Source organism: Ochotona princeps, chromosome 6, assembly GCF_030435755.1.
Source record: "Ochotona princeps isolate mOchPri1 chromosome 6, mOchPri1.hap1, whole genome shotgun sequence".
Lineage (NCBI taxonomy): Eukaryota > Metazoa > Chordata > Mammalia > Lagomorpha > Ochotonidae > Ochotona > Ochotona princeps.
Genome location: NC_080837.1, coordinates 86,979,591 through 86,999,454, shown reverse-complemented (window position 1 = coordinate 86,999,454; position 19,864 = coordinate 86,979,591). Strand labels below are relative to the sequence as shown.

At 50.4% G+C, this 19,864-nt stretch overlaps 1 protein-coding gene across 1 annotated transcript in view; it reads right to left on the bottom strand.

Annotated features, from left to right (window-relative positions):
• LOC131480505 (A-kinase anchor protein 13-like) overlaps positions 1-19,864 on the bottom strand; it is a 111,784-nt gene that overhangs the window by 65,631 nt on the left and 26,289 nt on the right. The window lies entirely within an intron of this gene.

Below are 19,864 nucleotides of genomic sequence, written 5' to 3'. Positions count from 1 at the left end.
CCCACAGCACAACCTGGGGGTTGCCAACAGCCCCAGTCCTACTGACGCCCCTCAGCACTGGGAAGCTCCCAGACAAGGCCCACTCAGAAGGCAGTTAACACACTCAGGGCAGAGGGCCTCCCAACCCTCAACCCAGCCGGGATCCACATGTCTCCGAGCGCAGTGGGCAGTCAGGCAGGCAGACCCGCAGGGACGCTGAGCCACCTCCACACCTGTCCCCCAGACTCCCGTGGACTCACTGCCCCACACCGTCTGCCATTTCCTTCCCACCTGTCTTCACTCTGACTCTGGGGGCTTGAGGAGCCACAAGGTACCAGAAACGAGCCTGAGAAATGCAGCAATAACAAATACTCTTCAAGATGCCAAGCCCTTCAGACTGAAGCAGGAAGCAAGGATGACAACAACGAAAGGACACAAGCTTGAGTACCTCCTTGCTGTATTAAAATCTCTCCTTTTAAAATTAACTCCCCACGCTACCTGGCACTTCAGTCAAGCTGTGCAGGTCCTGTTCAGACCTGCCTGGGAAAAAGGACTGAAGGCATTTTTTTTTTGGTACAGTTTATGTAACAGGTGAGGAAACCCCAGGCACACGTGGACCACATTCAGAGTTACTGTGGGCAAGAGGAAGGTGGAAGGCACTTCCAGTTTCATCTTGTGCCAGGGAAGACACGGAGCTCCTCCCCACTGCCTGGCTTCCTGGGGCCTGCAGAGTCCCGCCCCAAAGCCCAGGTGAGCAGCCCTTCCAGTTCCTGACTATGAGCTCGCTACCTGCCTGTGGCATTCCGGTCCCGCTTAGAGATTTCCAAGCTCTCTCCTTAAGGGCTGCTGAAGGATTAGAAGCTGCACATCTTCTGCAGCTACTGCCTGCTCATCAGCAGCACGGGCCTTGCATGCCCGAAGCAGACTCTTGAAATGCATGAGCCAATTCAAACTCACCAGCCTCTGCCATGCTCACCATCACACAGACAAAAGCTGTCAGTGGCAGCGACACAGACCATAACACCTGGATGACATCACCCAGGGAGCCATGGAGGACTGCAGACAGAGCAGTGCACCTGCAAGATGGGCTGCTGACCAACTCAACCAAACACGGTTCAAGCAAGCACATGCCCCAGGTGCTCTCGTAATACAAACTGTCATTCCACACTGGTCACGGGCCTGGTCATCCTCACATGGTGACACGCAGCCAAAAAGAGTGCATCTGCCAGAACACTCCACGGAGTGACCAGGGGTTTCAGAAGCAGCTCTCCGAGTACAGGTGACTTCTAGGGAGGGTACTATCATTTGCACAGTTTTCTATCTGAGGTTGCATTTTGTCTCACAACTGACACTTTCACTGACTTAAAAAAAATGGAATCTCCCAAAGATTAAATTACTTAATACCAAGGACAAAAAGTGGGAGAGCCCAGATCCAAACCGAGTCTGACACATGCACATACACATTCCCTCCATATCCTAAGGGAACACCCTGCTAAGTAAGGACTGGAAATCTAACCACTGACCCAGCACAGGCACTTGGCCCAAAGTTAAAAGATGCACTAGGGACCGCCCAGTGGCACAGCATGCTAAGTCTGTGGTACCAGCATCCCATAGGGGCACCAGTTTGAGTCCCAGCTACTCCAACTCCAATCCTGCTCCTGGCTTTTATGGCCTGGGAAAGCAGCAGGGCAGGCCCAAGTCCTTGGGCCCCTGCACCCACATGGGAGACCCCGAGGAGGGTCCAGGCTTCCAGCTTCAGCTCGGCTCAGCTCGGGCCAACACGTCCATTTGCGGAGTGAACCAGCAGATGGAAGAGCTCTCTGTCTGTCCCTATATCTCTGTGTGTCTTTGCCCTACAAATGCAACAAAAAGTAAGCCACTTTCAAAACAATGGGAACTGCCTCAGCCAGGCCTCTCACCCTGCCCGTAACCTTGCTGCCCCTTTGGCCTATCACCCTGCCCGTAACCTTGCTGCCCCTTTGGCCTCTCACCCTCCCCGTAACCTTGCTGCCCCTTTGGCCACAGTGCTCCCACGGGCAGGGCTCAGCCTCAGGCACAGTCAGGGATCTGAGGAAGCTGAGGGTTGGGAAGCAGAATAGCAGAAGCAGTTGCCTGCTGTTTTTATAATTCGTTTATTTATTTATTATTTTATAATACAGTTCCATAGGCTCTGGAATTTCCCTAACCCTCGCTACCAAGTCCCATCCCTACACACACAGATTTCCCTATATTAATATGATAGTATAGTTCTTCATAAATAGTCATATATCCATCATTGCAGGCATGGACAATGACAAAGTCCAGCATCCTACTGTCAAGATATAGGTAACAGTTTCATTGGGAGTCCATCTTTGAACTGGAAGCAGAGATGCATACTGCATTGTATCCTCACATCTGGATATGATAGTCTCCATTACACAGTTACTGTACATCACCTTAAATGAAAAGCCACAAAACAAAATCAACAACAGGAGGAAAAAAAGAAATTAACAACACAATGAAGTCAAATAACATGCTACTGAATGACTAATGTGTCACGGAAGAAATGAAAAAGAAAATCAAGGACCTCCTTGAAGAAAATGATGCTACTGTATGATCTATGAGCCACTGAAGAATTTAATGAAAAACACTGTTTTGAAGAAATCAAAGTAAAAACAAAAACATCAAAATCCATGGGAGATAGTTTCGCCTCATCTTTGTTGGCGAGATGTATCTCCTGTAGGCAACAAATATATGGGTTTAGTTTTCTGATTTAGTCTACTCATCTATGATGTTTGATTGATGCGTTGGTGAGTGTAAGCCATTTACATTCAGGGTTAATATAAATAGCTGGTAATTTGGTCTTGTCATTTTAGAAATGGGTTGTTCATTGTTTGATTTAGTCTTCTGTTGTTGTTTTACGGAGATGTTCTTCACATTTGCCTTTGGTTTTGGTGGGCTCTATGCCCCTTCTCTTTCAAGAGAACATCTTTAAGTACCACTTGTAGAGCAGGTCTTTACTGTGGAAGAATTTGATTTCACTTTCAAAGACAAAGGAAAGCTTTGTTGAGTACGTTATCTTAGGCCGGCAATTTTTTGCTTTTATACTCTGGAATATGTCACTCCTCTTACTCCTGTTAGAGGTCTCCTGTGATTCTGATTGCCATTCTGCTATATGTCAACTGATTTTTTTCACATGCACATTGAAGGATCTTTTCCTTATGTTTGATTGAAGAGAGCTTGATTATCAAGTATCTTGGTGAAGATCGCTTTTGGTCAACCCTGTTGGATATTCTGTGCCCCTCCTGGATCTTGTTTCCCAATTCTTTCTCCAGATTAGGGAAGTTTTCATTTATTATTTCATTGAATATAACCTTAAACCCAGCTTCACTTTCTGCACCTTCTGGAACTCCCATACCGCTTATATTTGGCCTTTTAATACTGTCTCTTAATTCTTGAATACTCTTTTTAGCTTGACCCAGCTCTGCTTTCAGCTTTTTAATTGCTTCCCCACAATGACAAGAAGTATCTTCCAATTCTGAGATTCTTTCTTCTGCTTCATTCATTTAATTATGAAGACTTTCCACTGAATTTTTAATTTGCTCTATTGTGTCTTTCATTTCCAATAATTTGGCTTTTGTTTCAGTGTTGTTATTTCCTGTGGGACATATTCCTTAAATTACTTGAACTCATGTATTACATGCTTCTCATTGTTGATAAGAAGCTTCATAACAAGCTTTCTGAATTGTGTACCCCCCCCCAATTTTCTCGATGTATTTCTCAATGAACTCTGAAGTTGGCAAAGGCTTTTGCTCCTTTGCAGGGAAGTCTTCAGTAGTATTCATTGTGTCTCTGTCTCTTCTTTTGCTCTTGGTCACTGTACTTCTGGTTAGCAGATTCTTCTCCTTGGGGCAGGTTTCTAAGCTGTGTCACCCACAAGTCTACAGTTTGATTTTACTTATTGCAGTTGATACACGGCTCTTTGTTTGCAGTCAGTTGTGCCACTCCCTCCAGCGAGTTCCAGATCTGGGGTTTTATGTTAGACTTACACCATGGTCTCCAGAGCCCCAGCTCCTGGCTCACCACTCTCCACCTTCTGTGATCCCATGCTGTGGCTGCACTGCTGTTGGTACAACCTTTCTCCCACTTCCAGTTCAAGCAGTTCTAAGGATTAGGGAGCCACCAGGTGTCCTTTATAACTAGACTATTGGTGGTGCTGATCTTGCCGGAACCTGCTGGCCATTACATCTGAGGGCCACATGGACCTATTTTGACCAGTACGAAGCAATAGTTGGTATTACTTTCCCTGTGGGACCAGTGCCATACATGGAGCTTGAATCGAGTTCACTCTCAGCTCAGTACATGTGTACAGCCTTTGCCACTCTGTACCAAATGGCACCTAATGTGCCACTGGTGGAGTTCTGGATCTCCTGGCTGTTAGGTCTGGGGGCTATCCAGACCTATTTTGAGTGGAACCATAGTTTGTCATGTCAGTGCAAAGCACTGAGCCATAAATGAGTTTGTTCCAAGCTCAGTGCACGTGCAGTCCTGTTAGTAAGCCTTTGCCTCCCTCCCTACACAAAACGGCACCCAATGAGACTCTGGTGGGATCCACACTGTTCCCGCACCACCTGTTGGGGATCTGCTGTTCTGTCTCTGCTCCTGGTCCAACCAAATAAATGACCAGGACGGGCAGTTCTTTGCCTGGGTTCACCTCCTGAGCTCCCAATGAACTCCCCTTCCCAGCTGGCAGCCTGTGCAGCTCCAGCCAATGGTGGAGCTCAGTTCACCACTTGTTGACACTGCCGGTATCTGGTCATTGCAACACCACACCATCGTCTCCACTGCTCTCCCACGTCCGTCAGTCTTCAGGTGCCCCACTGCCTTTGGTCTGTCCTCTGGAATGTGCCCTCTCTGCTTCACCCTGGCTAAAGGTTCTCTGTCTGTTTAAACATGTCCCTACCCTATTCTGCCACCTTGATTCTCAGGCTGATAACTTTTACTAGCCACACTTTTTGCTTTACAATGCTAAATGAAAACCAACCATGTGGCCAGCTACCATTGTACAAAAGCAGTACACTAATGACAAAACAAGCCTCGCCCAAGTGTAAGGCAACTATCAACCAGAGAAACGAACACCCCTCAAGTCCAACCAAGGCCAGCCAGTGCCCACTGCGCTGCAGCCTGTTCTCAGTTCTTCCTGCACAGGCCGCCAAGCAGACACCACCCACAGGACATTCAAGGTTGGGCATGTGGCACTCATACCAGTTGGAAAAGATAGCATGGGAACGCAGCTGCTACACGGAACCACTGTGTAGAAACACCGGAGCATGCTTCTGGTGGGTTCTTTTCAAGGGCAAAGACCCTTAGGGAGTTGCGTGCTGGCAAATGAAGGCAGGAAAAACACAGAAGTGTGAGTCACTTAAGGGGCACACCTGACCCACCTCGGTCACTGGAGGCACTTGCCCCCACAGGCCCAGTGCAGCCCTGCGGCTGCGGGCAGAGGCCTCACACAGAGCAGGCAAGCTTCCTTCCAGCACGGAAGAATTCTGAAACAACTCCTAAGGGAACAGGTAGCACATCAATCAACAGTGGTACATTTCAAATGTACACAAACAGCTTGGATCTGAGGCCGAGCTCTGGCTCTGCTTTCTTGGGAAAGTTACCTAAGTGTCATGCTTTATTTTCTTGGATTGTAAATAGGGGTAAGGGAGAACAAAAGACATGTGTGTAACACCTAGGCACTGCCAAACAGAAGAAAACAGTGGACAGATAGCAAACTTGTGTTTTAATGGCCTGGTCAGAGCTGCCTAGCAGCCAACTCAGGGTGATCTCTGTCACTTCCAACCCCTACGTCTCCTGCACTACCAGACTCACTTCCCTGACACCCAATTCTAAGTAAACAGCATGGCCAAGGGCCTTGCAGGGCCCCCGGCCACTGTGACACATCTCACCAGTGAGGTTCACAGGCCCCCACACTACTCCCAGGGCCCTGCTCTGCCTCTCTGCCACCTCTGCATCCTTGTTGGGCACTGCCCCCGGCCCACACGTGCCTTGCTGGGCACTTCCCCTGACCCATACGTGTCAGGTTGGGCACTGCCCCGCCCACATGTGCCAGGTTGGACAATGTCCCTGACCCACACATCCCTTGTCGGACACTGCACCCCGCCCACAAGTCCCTTGTTGGACACTGCCCCGGGCCCATACTTGCCAAGTAGCGCACTGCTCCCAGCCCACACGTGCCTTGTTGGGCACTGCCCCAGCCCACACATGCCAGGTTGGGCACTGCCCCTGACCCACATGCGCCATGTTGGGCACAGCCCTGGCCCACACGTACCTTGCTCTTGCGTCTCTACTGGTGCTGCTGTCCTCCCCCCTCGCGGAATCCGACCATCTGACCCACAAGGCCAGGAGTCGGTCAGTCCTGCTCCAAGCTCCCGCCTCCTTCTGTACCTGCCTTCTCGGCACGACAGCACGTGTCCCCCACAGCCCTGGCCAGCACACACTATGGGGACACTGTTAGCAGCACTGCTTGTTTGGTGACACAGTATCCACAGCTCTAGTGAGTGGCAGCTCATTAAAGATGGTCTGGGCTGTGTCACAGGTCAAGCGAAGCAGGTATAAGAAGCAAAGTGCTTAACGTAAGAAGTGAAGCCCACAGGCAGGGGGAGGCAGAACCCTGGCAGCTTCAGGAAAGTCAGGGCGGAACCCATGGGGGAGGGGAACACAGAGCAGGCTTTCTTTTTTTGGTGCTTGACATGGCCTTGTGGTTTCCGGCAAAAATGGTTGTTGCTGCTCTGCAAAGCTGTGTACAGAGAAGAAAACTTGCAGTAGCCACTCCACAGGTGAGGACTCTGCAGCCAGCTGCATCCTGTTAGCCAAAGGAAGCGGAACTACACCCCCCAGGAGCTCCAGACACAGCACAGCACGACCATGAATTCTCTGAGCACTGACACTCGCATCCCTGCGGTAGGAATAAATTTTAAATTTAGAAAAGTTCATACACAGCTGGGCTTTATGTAAATTAACTTCTTCAGGAGTGAAAATAGACATCCGGAGTCGAGACTGCCCCCAGTCCCTGCAGCTGTCGCCAGAGCAGGACTCCACCACGCCCACCCTGCAACCACAGGGTCCCACCCAGACACGCCCCTGCCTGAGGGGCTACTCCGAGACACTTCTGGGAGAACATCTTTAAGTACCACTTGTAGGGCAGGTCTTTACTGTGGAAGAATTTGATTTCACTTTCAAAGACAAAGGAAAGCTTTATTGGGTATGTTATCTTGAGCCGACGATTTTTTGCTTTTAGAATCTGGAATATGTCACTCCATTCTCTTCTTGCCTGTAGAGTTTCCTGTGAGAGGTCTCCTGTGATTCTGATTGCCATTCTGCTATATGTCAACTGATTTTTTTCACGTGCACATTGAGGGATCTTTTCCTTATGTTCAATAGAAGAGAGCTTGATTATCAAGTATCTTGGTGAAGATCGCTTTTGGTCAACCCTGTTGGATAGTCTGTGCCCCTCCTGGATGCTGTTTCCCAATTCTTTCTCTAGATTAGCTCCTGGCTCACCACTCTCCACCTCCTGTGATCCCATGCTGTGGCTGCACTGCTGTTGGTACAACCTTTCTCCCACTTCCAGTTCAAGCAGTTCTAAGGATTAGGGAGCCACCAGGTGTCCTTTATAACTAGACTATTGGTGGTGCTGATCTTGCCGGAACCTGCTGGCCATTACATCTGAGGGCCACATGGACCTATTTTGACCAGTACGATGCAATAGTTGGTATTACTTTCCCGTGGGACCAATACAATGCAATGAGCTCAGTGAGTTCTCACGAGCTCAGTGCATGTGCAGCTCACTGTTGTCCCTGACGTCTTAAAGTTTCTCCACACTGTACAAAATGGCACCTGATACGCCACTACTAGAGTTCTTGATCTGCTTGCTGTCAGGTCTGGGGGCTACTGGGATCTATCTTGGGTGGAACCTGCAGGATGCCACATTGTTGCAGTTGACTGAACCAGAAATGAATTCACTCCCAGCTCATTGCAAGCACAGTATTGTCCATAGCCTTTGCCTCCCTATACAAAATGGCACCCAATTTGGCTCTAGAGGGCGGACTGGGCTGTAAAATCCACCCTGTTCTTGCACTGCCCATCTGGGACCTGCCACTCTGTCTCTGCTCCTGGTCAAGTCCAACAGGCCAGCAGGAGGGGCAGTTCTTTGTCTGGGTTCATCTCCTGAGCTCCCAGTGAACGCCGCTTCCCTCCTTGTTGCTGGTGGAGTTCCTGCTGGCCACGGAGTTTAGGTCACAGCTCACTGAATACCGCTGGGGTATCAGTCACTGCAATACCATACGGTTGTGTCCACAGCTTTCCTGTGTCCGTCAGTTTCCAGGTGTCCCTCTGCTGTTGTTCTGCCCTCTCATTTCTGGAATGTGCCCTCTCTGCTTCACACTGGCTAATAGTTCTCCATCTTTTTAAATGTGTCCTTAACCTATTCTGCCATCTTGATTCTCTGTGCCCACCCTTTTAAGTACCACTAGTACACTCCAAAAGCTCAAATGCAACCTTGATTCACCCCTCAAACTACTAGATACCTACATATATCACACAATACTTTATTTCCTGAAACTATCACCATTTTTTTTTTGGCTAATCCACAGAAAATTTTTCATTTCTCTATGATGTAAGTTTTCAGAGTTTTGGAATTTCACATGCCACTGGCATCAGTGTCTTATGCTCTAACATCCTCTGAAAATAAGGTGTTCTGTAGATTTTTAAATTATTATTTTTATTTTGTTAATTTTTACGTAACTGATTAGAGTGATTAGAGTCAAAGCTACAGGAAGGTGGGTGAGATCATCATTTCCACATTTTCCTTTTTTCCTTCCTGCATCTGGGGGAAGGAAAGAGATAAGGAGAGAAGCCACACCCAGCCTCCCAAATGCCTCTGCACCCGGGCATGGAGGCATGCCACCAGACACCACCCCAGGGTCCCCAATGTAGGGCATGCTCTGAGGGTCCTGCTCACGAGGTTTCGATAGTTCAACAGATCTGAAATATTGCCGATCTCGTCACTCCAAGCATGATGAAATCTCTCCACTAGTTGACACAGTCCACCTGAAAGTCTCCGTTTGCCCAGTTATTCATTGTCAACACTTGCCTGGGGGAGTTGGTCAATCTGCCCTGTCCTCCATTCTCTGTTGTGATACCAGGTGTCCTCTGCAGGCTCCAATATTCTCCATGTGGACCTGAATACACTGTCCACTGCTCCGTCTGAGCCACTGAAGAGGCCCAGCTCGGACACATGCACTCCACGGTCAGACCACAGAACCTGCAATTCTCTCCATGTTTGGGCTTCTGAATCCAGCAATTCAGCTGAGGGATCTCCACAGAAACTTCATCTGAGGTGATCCCAGACCTGATTCTTGTGTGTGCTTCACAATACAGGGTCCAGAACAGTCGGTCGCCCCAGTCAGCTTACGCACATGCTGGTGGTTGCAACTGCTGGGTCAGTTCTGTCTCCAACTCTTTTACACAAATCTATGGGTGTTGCAGCTCAGCCTGATCCTACCCACGACACAGTCAGCCTTCACAGACACCAGTGGGATCTGAAGCCTCATCGGAGCAACCCACAGTAACCTCCACCAGTCCCACCCTCTGCCCTGGTTCCTGTGCTTCCCAGTATGTACAGCAGACTGATCCAATCTGTCCTACATCCCATTCAGTTTTTGTACATGTCAATGGGCATTGAAGCCTAATTCAACCCAACAGGCCCCACTATCTAGCCCACACACCTGCCAACGGGTGTTACTCTCTGTCTAGTCATGCCTGCCCCAGTCCTGGTTCTCATGCTCACCAGTCAGAGTGGTAACCCAAGAGGGAGATGTCCACTGTTTCCCTACTGGGTACACTCCCACTCCCGGATCTTGCACTCTCCACGTGGTTCTGTAGTTTAACCTGACAGAATTTGCCCCCTGTGCCAGCATGTGCCAGCTGATGCTGTGGTAAAGCCCAACCAACCCACATTCACTCTGACTCATGGCATGTACCAGCAGGAACAGTCAACCCAGCCTGAGATTTCTCCTGATCCAGCCCACATGAGGCCAACAGGCGTTGCAGTCCTGCCTGCCTGGTCTGCCCCCATCCCAACTCACTCTCTCCAGTGGCAGTGGTGATCCAGGAGGGGAGCCCTCCACATCCCCTCTGCCAGTTCTGCCCCGTCCCCTGGGTCTCACATGTGCTGGTTGGGTACTACGGCCCAGTCTGGCATGGCCCGCCTCTCTTCAATGTTTGCCAGTGGGTGCTGTAGCCTAGCTGGGCCTGGCCCAGCCCCTAATTCTAATTCATGCTGGTGTGGGCTACAGCCTAGCCCAGTACAGCCAGCACCCAGTCCTGGCCCTCATGTGAACTGGCTGTGTTGTGGCCCAACCTGGCCCGACCCAAACTCCACTCTGGTGCTCAGATTCGCCAACAGGTGATATGAACTGGTCTACCCTGCACCTGCACCAAATGTATGCTGGCAGGTACCATTAAGTCGCCTGGTCTGGACTGCTCCCTAGTCTGCAGCCATGCCCAGACTAGACAGCAGCCCCTACTCTGGTCTTCGCATTCACCAGTGGGAACCGCAGCCCAGCCAGGGTGTCCCCTTTGCTCCCCAACCAGATCTGTTCCCAGCCACAGATCTCACGTGTGCCAGTGGTTTCTCTGACCCAGCTTAGTATAGCCCCTCACCTGTCTGGGCCTTTGCCTTGGATGCTGTAGCCTGGCCTGACCTGGCCTGCCACCAGTTCCAACTCTTACTGGTGGGTGCTGGAACCTGGCCCTGCTCAGTCTGCTCCCATCCCTGGATCATGCAAACCGGTAGGTGTGACAGCCTATCCCAGCATGACCTGTGCTCCAGCCTGGTTTCTGCACTTGCCAATGAGCTAAGATTTGCTTGGCCCTACCTGGTCCACCCCCTTCCAAAACCAACCCACATATTTGCCAACAGTTGGAGCTATCCTGCCCAGCCTGTCTGACTCCCAAGCCTGGATCATGTGCTCACCAACAGGAGCTATGAATCACTAGGGGAGTTTCCGAAGTTTGCCCACCTGGCCCACTCCCAGAATCATACACGCCACCAGGTGCTAGATCCTTGCCCAGCATAGCGCTCCTCCATCCTGGCCTTGTAGGAGCTGGTAAATGTTGCAGCCCAGCCCGCCCCACACCCTTATAGGCCCACACACCTTACCATGGATGTCCTTAGGAAGTAATTCCAGCTAAGATCCCCAGCAGAAAGCCTGACTCGGCACGGTTCCCCCAGCCACAGCCACGCAGCTTGGAGATTCAGACACCTGCACCTCTGAACACTCACCTGGACTCCCTGCCATCATTTTTAAAACAAAAAATCACATATAAATTAAGCCACTGCCTGAGCTTCCAAGCTCCCATCCTTCTGTGCTCCCATTCTTCAGCATCTGACGGCCTGGAAACAGTTTGCGAACTTGCATAACTCAGATTTCCTGAACTACAGCAGCAGGAACAGGCCACAGTTTCTTCGGACTTAGTATTCTACCTAGTTTAAACCTAGTTCTTTCCAATTTTTTTCCCAATGAAGAAGTACTATCTGGACAGGCATGTGGCCAATCAATACAGCTTCCTGGGAATGGGGACACCAGGTGGCACAGTAACGGCCCAAGTGATGGACCTGTCCAGCCACATGCAAACCCAGACTGCATTCCTAGCTTCCGCCTTCAGCTTGCCCCATCCCATGCTGTCACGGGCATCTGGGAAACAAATCAGTGTGTCAAAGACTTACCATTCCTTTGACCCCACAAATAAAACAGGCAAATAAATAACCTCCCATTGAAGACAAGAGAAGTAATTTTTATATATGTGAACCATTCCTTCTTTACAGTTCCCTACCATTCACAAAATTCCTCACATAAATAGCTAGCTCCTTACCTCCTTCAAAAGATATTTTAGCAGACGCCACAAAAATAAACAAGTCTCACAAGTTAACATGAAATACATGTCTATCTCAAAACTTCTGGCATCATTGCTTTCCAGCAAATCACACAACATACTTCTCATCCAAAGTTCAATTAGGTGAAAGTGCTCAGTAGTAATGTGACTCTCTCAAGCTGGGGCTGACTAACTGCTTCACAAATTACTGGGAAGTCACCTCGACATGACAGCAAGGTAGGAGGGTACCGAATGCCTTGTAGCCTCCTCACAGGGCCCATAGTCTCCTCACAGGGTCTCACAGGGTCAACAGTCTCCTCACAGGGTCTCTCAGGGTCAACAGTCTCCTAACAGGGTCTCTCAGGGCCCATAGTCTCCTCACAGGGTCTCTCAGGGTCAACAGTCTCCTCACAGGGTCTCTCAGGGCCCATAGTCTCCTCACAGGGTCTCTCAGGGTCAACAGTCTCCTCACAGGGTCTCTCAGGGTCAACAGTCTCCTCACAGGGTCTCTCAGGGCCCATAGTCTCCTCACAGGGTCTCTCAGGGCCCATAGTCTCCTCACAGGGTCTCACAGGGTCAACAGTCTCCTCACAGGGTCTCTCAGGGTCAACAGTCTCCTCACAGGGTCTCTCAGGGCCCATAGTCTCCTCACAGGGTCTCTCAGGGTCAACAGTCTCCTCACAGGGTCTCTCAGGGTCAACAGTCTCCTCACAGGGTCTCTCAAGGCCCACAGTCTCCTCATAGGGTCTCTCAAGGCCCGCAGTCTCCTCATAGGGTCTCTCAGGGCCCATAGTCTCCTCACAGGGTCTCTCAGGGTCCTCAGTTCCTCACAGGGTCTCTCAGGGGCCTTAACCGGCCATTCAAGCAGGAATGGCTCCCTCAATCCCAGGGATGAGAACAGCCAGGAGGGAACCAACAGCATTTCGAGGCCTGGGCCAACTGTCCAACAAGCTGTGCATAGCATCAGGAAAACCAAGTGACAAGCCTGCATCCCAAAGCTTCTGGGACCTGGTTTCAAGGGTCAGTCACACTCCGCCATCCACAAACAACAGGAGTGTGAAAGCTGAGCCCCGTACCTTAGCCTCGTGACCACACCCCACAGACAACGTGAGGTGCACCACAGATCGTCTGGGGATCCAGATCACCCTTGGGCAGCAACAACTAACAAAACAGATGTTCAATTCAAACGCCACCTGCAGGCAGTTTCAATTTTTACACCAGAAAAATAAGCACTGTTTAATTCATCACTTCTCCCCAACAAAATAATCACTAAACTAGCAAAAATTTCATTCTCCCCTCCCAATGCAAATAAACTAAACTAGCTTCTTGCCCTGTAAAATGATTAGGCAAGTACATTTCTATCCATCTTATGATACTGCCATGCTTTCACACCCCAGACTGAAATACTGGGGTACACTCAGAATCTCACGACTTGTTTCAAAAGCTTGGTCAAAAACACAGATCACAATGATCCGGGTGAGTGACCAGCCTTCTTCAGGAAGAGATCTGGGGTACGGGGCAGCTGCTCGGTGTAGTGTCTACAGACGCTGAGATGCCCTCACCCCACACAGCGCTCCTGGAGTGGGGGCATCCTACCTCCAGGGGAGACCTGGACTGAACTCCTGTTCCTGGCTGCGGCCTGACTGAGCCCCAGCCGTGTGTGGACTACAGGGAATGAACCAGCAAATGAAAGACCTCCGTCTGTCCTCAAATATTATGCAATTTTAATGTGCCAATGAACTGGTCAGCCACAGATCATCAAAATAAGACTTTACAGAGCGGCCCTGGGGGGTGCAAGCCACGTGATGTGTTTTCAAAAACACACAGACACTGACAAAGCACTTGCAAAAGATACCCAACCACAGAACCACCCAAAGAGATCATAAACTGGGGCTGAGAGAGACCCAAGAGGGAAGTGGTGGGGTTCCCCCTCTTGGGTCACTACTCCCACGAGAGGGGATGAAAACTAGGACAGGGGCTGGGGTGGATAGAAGGAGAGGCACTCAGCAATATCCGTGAGGGCTGGAGAGTTGGTTGGTTGGAGGGAACTAAGCTTCAATGCCCATTGACAGGTACTGGAGCCATATGGGAAGCGGGACAGACTGGACTAGTCTGCTATGTATACTGGCAGGCCAGGGTGAGGGGCGGGCCTGGTGGCGGTTATTGTGGGTCGCCCCGACTGGGCTGCAGACCCCACTGGTTGATGAAAGAGTAGAGTGCATGCTGGGCAGAACCAGGCTGAACTGCAACACCCTTGGTTCCAGTGCAAGCCGGGACTGAGAACGGAGCCAGCCCAGCGATTGCAACCACCAACTGATTGTGGCGATGGACTGTGCTGGAACCGGTGCTAGCTGGAACATGCGGGAATCTGATCTGGGAATACCTCTAAGTCTCTTTGGTGATCTCCCCAATCGAACTGCTGGACTCAGAGCCCTGGCTAGGAGAGGACGGAGGACGGAACAGGTCAATCAACCACCTCAGCTAAACGTTGGGCAGCGAAATACTGGGCAAACGAAGACTCCATGATGGACTGTGACAATCAGTGGCTTCTTCAATGACCTAATCGAGCTGGGAGGGATATGACTGGCAGCGATCCATAACTGGAAGACTATAAAGACCACTTGAGCAAGTATCTCAGCATGCCCCACATCTGGGACCTTGGGCGGGTGGGAGACTGGGTGGGGATTCTCCCTCAATATTCCCCTTCACCTCAGATATATAAATAATATAATAAAATATATATTTAAAAAAAAAAAAAGATACCCAACCACTTTGCCAATCCCAGGACAGACACTAGGGGGCAAAAGTTCCAAGGCAGACACTGTGTTCATTGTCAAAAACATACACAAAATTATCATCTTTCCACCAACCATAAGCTTTCATTCTCAACCGTATCAAACCAAACACAAAACAATCTGGCACTGATTTTTCTAATTAAACCCGTGAGGGTGAGATTCCTGAGCACAGCTTCCACCACTTGTTTAATGGACGGTCAATGCCAGACACCCCGCGGGCACGGAAAGGAAACTGCGGGAGCCAGTGTATGGCAGAGCACTTCAGGCTGTCACCTGCTACGCCGATGCCGGTTCATGCCCCGGCTGCTCCACTTCCCACCCAGCACTGTGCGGATGGCCTGGGACAGCAGCACACCACAGGACAGCCTGGAAGAAGCTGCCGGGTCCTGGTGTAGGGCTAGCTCTGCCCTGACTGTGACTGCAAGAATGAACTAGGGGAAGAAAGAACTCTTCCTTCTGTCAAACAAATGTATCTTCAAAAGAAAAAGCGACAGAGAAGAAACAAAGATTGTTGAATTATCTACCTTTAACCCATGTACGCATTCTCAACTGTCTCCTTTCCGAAGTTAAAATAAGTCCTAGCCACTTGTGGCTTTATTATCAAAAATAACTACGTGACTACATTCTTTATTATCTTTAAGCTAAGCATAGTTTCTTATCCTTGAAATGCCACTTGCTTTGTTTTTTAATTTGTCTCAGAGCAGAAAGATTACATCCTAACAGCTGCTCTGTTCCTCATCCTCAGACAACGGTCCACAGCTAGAAGTGACGCCAAATCCGGCAACTCAATCCCGGACTCCCTGGCAGCCGGTGCTGTCACCCTGCTGCTGGGCCTGCACGAGCAGCAGCCTGGAGTCAGAAGAAAGTACCTCCCACGCCATGGGACTCAGGATGAGAAAATGTCACGAATTACATGTTGAAGTAGTCTTCTTAGACACACACAAATTAAAGAAAGCACAAAGTTTACTTTGCTTCTTTTTACTTTTCTAATGTGGCTACTGGAAAAATGTTTAATATACCTGTATTGTTCATACTATATTTCTATCAGTGCTGGATTAGACAGACAAACTTGGGTTCAATTCCCAGTAGCAGTAACTTTCCTGGCTTTGTGCCACTTGAACAGCTACATAACATTTGGCCTCCATTTCTCCACGAATAAAACCACAGTCACCTCACTGTCTTCACTGGGTCACCGTGAGGACACCATGAGAGAATCTAGTAAACTCCATGCTCGGCAGCTATGCCAGACTCTGCCAATGATGCCACTGCTCTCCAACAGAGGCCCTCAAGGAGAGGGTCCCTCAAGGACGGGATCTCAGGAGAGGGTCCCTCAGGGAGAGGGTCTCTCAGGACAGAGACCCTCAGGGAGAGGGTCCCTCAGGGACAGGGTCTCTCAAGGATGGGGTCCCTCAAGGACGGGGTCCCTCAGGGAGAGGGTCCCTCAAGGACGGGGTCCCTCAGGGAGAGGGTCCCTCAGGGACAGGGTCTCTCAAGGATGGGGTCCCTCAAGGACGGGGTCCCTCAGGGAGAGGGTATCTCAAGGACAGAGACCCTCAGGGAGATGGTCCCTCAAGGATGGGGTCCCTCAAGGAGAGCATCCCTCAAGGACGGGGGTCCCTCAGGGAGAGGGTTCCTCAGGGACAGGGTCCCTCAGGGACAAGGTCCCTCAAATGGCTGTAGACCAGTTCCTCAGCAGTGCACCTTTATGCTCTAACACTGTGCATACTGATTGGCTGGACTCAACAACCTTGGCCAACATACCAATACCACATTCTGACTTGTACACAAATTGAAATTTTCTAATTCAAAGGCCTGTTTCCAAATTGTTTAATTCCACCAAAAAGGATTAGTGAATATCAGAAGGATTCCTTTAGTCTTACACAGTAACTTTATAAGACACTTGTCATTTTCATTTACTAATTTTTCTCTTTACTTGAAAGGCAGGGAGAGGCAGACAGACAGTAACATCCAACTTAGTGATTTGTCGCTAAAGATCTGTCTGCCCCAGCCAGGGCTGACACCCCATCTGCATCTGTGACGTGAGCAGCAGGTACCTGAAGCACCAACATCCGCCACGTCCCCTGGTGTCATGGAGGCAGAAGCTCTGGACCTCAACTAGGCACTGTAACCACGGCATCAAGCACCCGCCCATACACAGTAATCTTACACTCAGCCAAAGGAGAATACTGAAGTCAGAAACCGACCCAGCTCCAAAATGAGATTTCTAAAATCACAAAATAAAACAGCTACTGGAGGCTCACCTGGCCCTTGTGTAGGAAAAACAGGCTAATGTGGCCAACATCATTCTAGAAGAACAATCAGCAAACAACACAAAGGAAAAAGTAACCTTTTCATTCCTTAGATTGACATGCTTATAAGGAAACTTATTGCAAAAACTATTTGCTCAAATTAAGCATTAGCTTATTTATTAACTATTCCATTTCAGGAAAATGGACAAACTGTTGAATAAAATTCCATACTTCATTTTGAAACACAACAGGTTTCTACTGACTCTGACATAACCAACTTAGCCCCAACAATAAACCCCCGTTCCACAGGCAGCTTGTGCACAGGCCTTCTTAGGTGTCATAGTGCAGTTTTTAAGGGATCAGAGGTGAAGGATGTATGAAAAATTACCATCTCCTAAGGGATGAGGAAGAAGAGGAGTGACAAAGAACACAGGGAAACTTGCACTGCAGTGTGCAAGAGTAAGCCCGGCACACGGCACCCACGCGGTCGGCAGAGAGCACCGCACACGGCACACGGCACCCACGGGGTCGGCAGTGAGCCTGGCACACGGCACCCACGCGGTCGGCAGAGAGCACTGCACACGGCACACGGCACCCACGCGGTCGGCAGTGAGCACAGCACACAGCACCCACGCGGTCGGCAGTGAGCACAGCACACAGCACCCACGCAGTCGGCAGTGAGCCTGGCACACGGCACACAGCACCCACGCGGTCGGCAGTGAGCCTGGCACACGGCACACGGCACCCACGCGGTCGGCAGAGAGCACGGCACACGGCACCCACGCGGTCGGCAGTGAGCACAGCACACGGCACCCACGCGGTCGGCAGTGAGCTCGGCACACGGCACACGGCACCCACGCGGTCGGCAGTGAGCTCGGCACACGGCACACGGCACCCACGCGGTCGGCAGTGAGCACGGCACACACAAGCATCCATACGGTCAATTTCCAGCAATACAACATTACCTGATATATGAGGATTGACACACATCCCACAAGTTCAGGATAAATTACTCAACTTTTCTCAAATGTCCTTCTTCCTCCCTCCTGAGACACATTCATTGACAACTGTGGTCCCCAGCATCACTGGAGTTCCCAGCAGTGCCGGCAATACTCCTGGGGGAGTTACAGGGCTGATTTGACACCAAAGGTAGAACACACCCTAAGTGGTTAGCAGCAGGAAGTAAAGAAACCAACTAGACCAAAGCATACACTCCATCTCAAGCTGCCTGCCACAACTCAGTTCTGAATCCTCCAAGAAAAAAGAACTCAAGTAGGCCCAGACCTTACACAGCCCCACACAGCAATGCACAGTCTGCTAATTCTTCACGGTCCACTCAGACGCCCAGTGCGATCAACTCAGCAGTGTGTCCACACCCCTACTCCTCCCTGTTCTCCAGGGCTTAGGAATACCCTGCTTCCTCCCTGGCACCCCAACTCTTCTGTCCTTTTGGGTTCAACTTATTCTGATGATACATCCCACACCTTCAAAGCTCAGGGAAAGGGCTAGACACACTGGCCTGTCCAGCTTTCAGCACAGCCCTCACTCACAGCCACCTTCTGGCACCTTGCGAAGCTATGTGGCATGTCTCACGGCACAAGTCTGTGTTCTCTGAAATTCCTCCTCTTAACTGGAGGACAATTCCCAATTTCTAGAGCAACTTCACCGCACTCTCAAGCCTGAGGAAATGAGAGAGGCCACCCAGCAAAGTTCCACAAGCACTCCCGCACACAGGAAGCTCCATCCGAGGGCATTTGCGCCTGCAAGCAGCAATCCCCTCGGCCCCTTTCCAGACCATTCAACTCACATCATCAGCTGCTTCCCTGCTGGCCACACCAGGCCCCTGGCCTCACTGTGGCTCCCAGCTTCAGCCTGGTCCAGCCCGTCACCCCACTTTTGAAGGGAAGATCTCTCTCCACCTCTCTATCTCTCAAATAAAACGGAAAGGGGCCGGGGAAGGGGACTCTCAAACACAAGCAGAAGCCAAACGCAAGAACAGGCCCCGGGCGCCTGGGAGGCTAGAGTATTTCCTCAAATTTTCATCTGCTCAAAGGAGCTTTGAAAAAGAACTCAGAACAAATTAGCCATTCATCCTGGAAATGCACCCAAAGGAGGCATTCTGACATAACAACTGCCAAAACACGGTCTGCCAGCTTGCTTCCCTGCCTCCTCTCCGATTACACAAGCCAAGGAACTCTCTGTGCCCAAGCCATTTGTCTAACAGGGCTCTTCCCCTTCACTCAGTGTTACCACATCCCACTGCTATGCACTAAGTGCTCGGACCAGAACCTTCCCTGTAACTCTAAAGAAGCACAATCCTCACAGGCCCTTCCATTCCAGGGAGAGTGCTCCTGAGTTACTTTCTAACTCCTTACACAATCAGCAATTCAATTCTATCACAAAATACAGTTGAAGTGACAAGGCTTAACTCCTGCAGCTACATAATACAAATTGAACAGTTAGGCCTGGCCACAGCAGCACTGGGCAAAGGAGGTACTGGATGCAGGACACAGTACGAAGCGGAGGAAGACAGGCAGGGCTCTTCAGCATCAAGACTCAAAACACAGAACTCCTGCCCCTCTTCCACCAAGCTGGTAACAAGGACAGAAGCACATCAGGAACCTAAACCCACAAGGCCGCAAGCAGCCGCAGTGGAGCCGCTCAGCCACCCCGACACGCAGCACCCCGAGTCCGCCAAGTGGAATGGCCAAGGAAGCCAGGGCAATGCCCGCTGCTGGGCAGGGGGACACAGAGGAGTCCCCCGCTTCCTCCTGCTCGGGTCTCAGGCAGTGCTCCCCATCAGCACCTGACCTCACCTCCACCCCCACTTCCTTGCTCCCACTGGGAAAATTCCTTGCCAGTTCCAAATAACACTGTCAGGTGTGCCGCAGCCACTCCCAGGAGCAGTGTGCTCAGAGC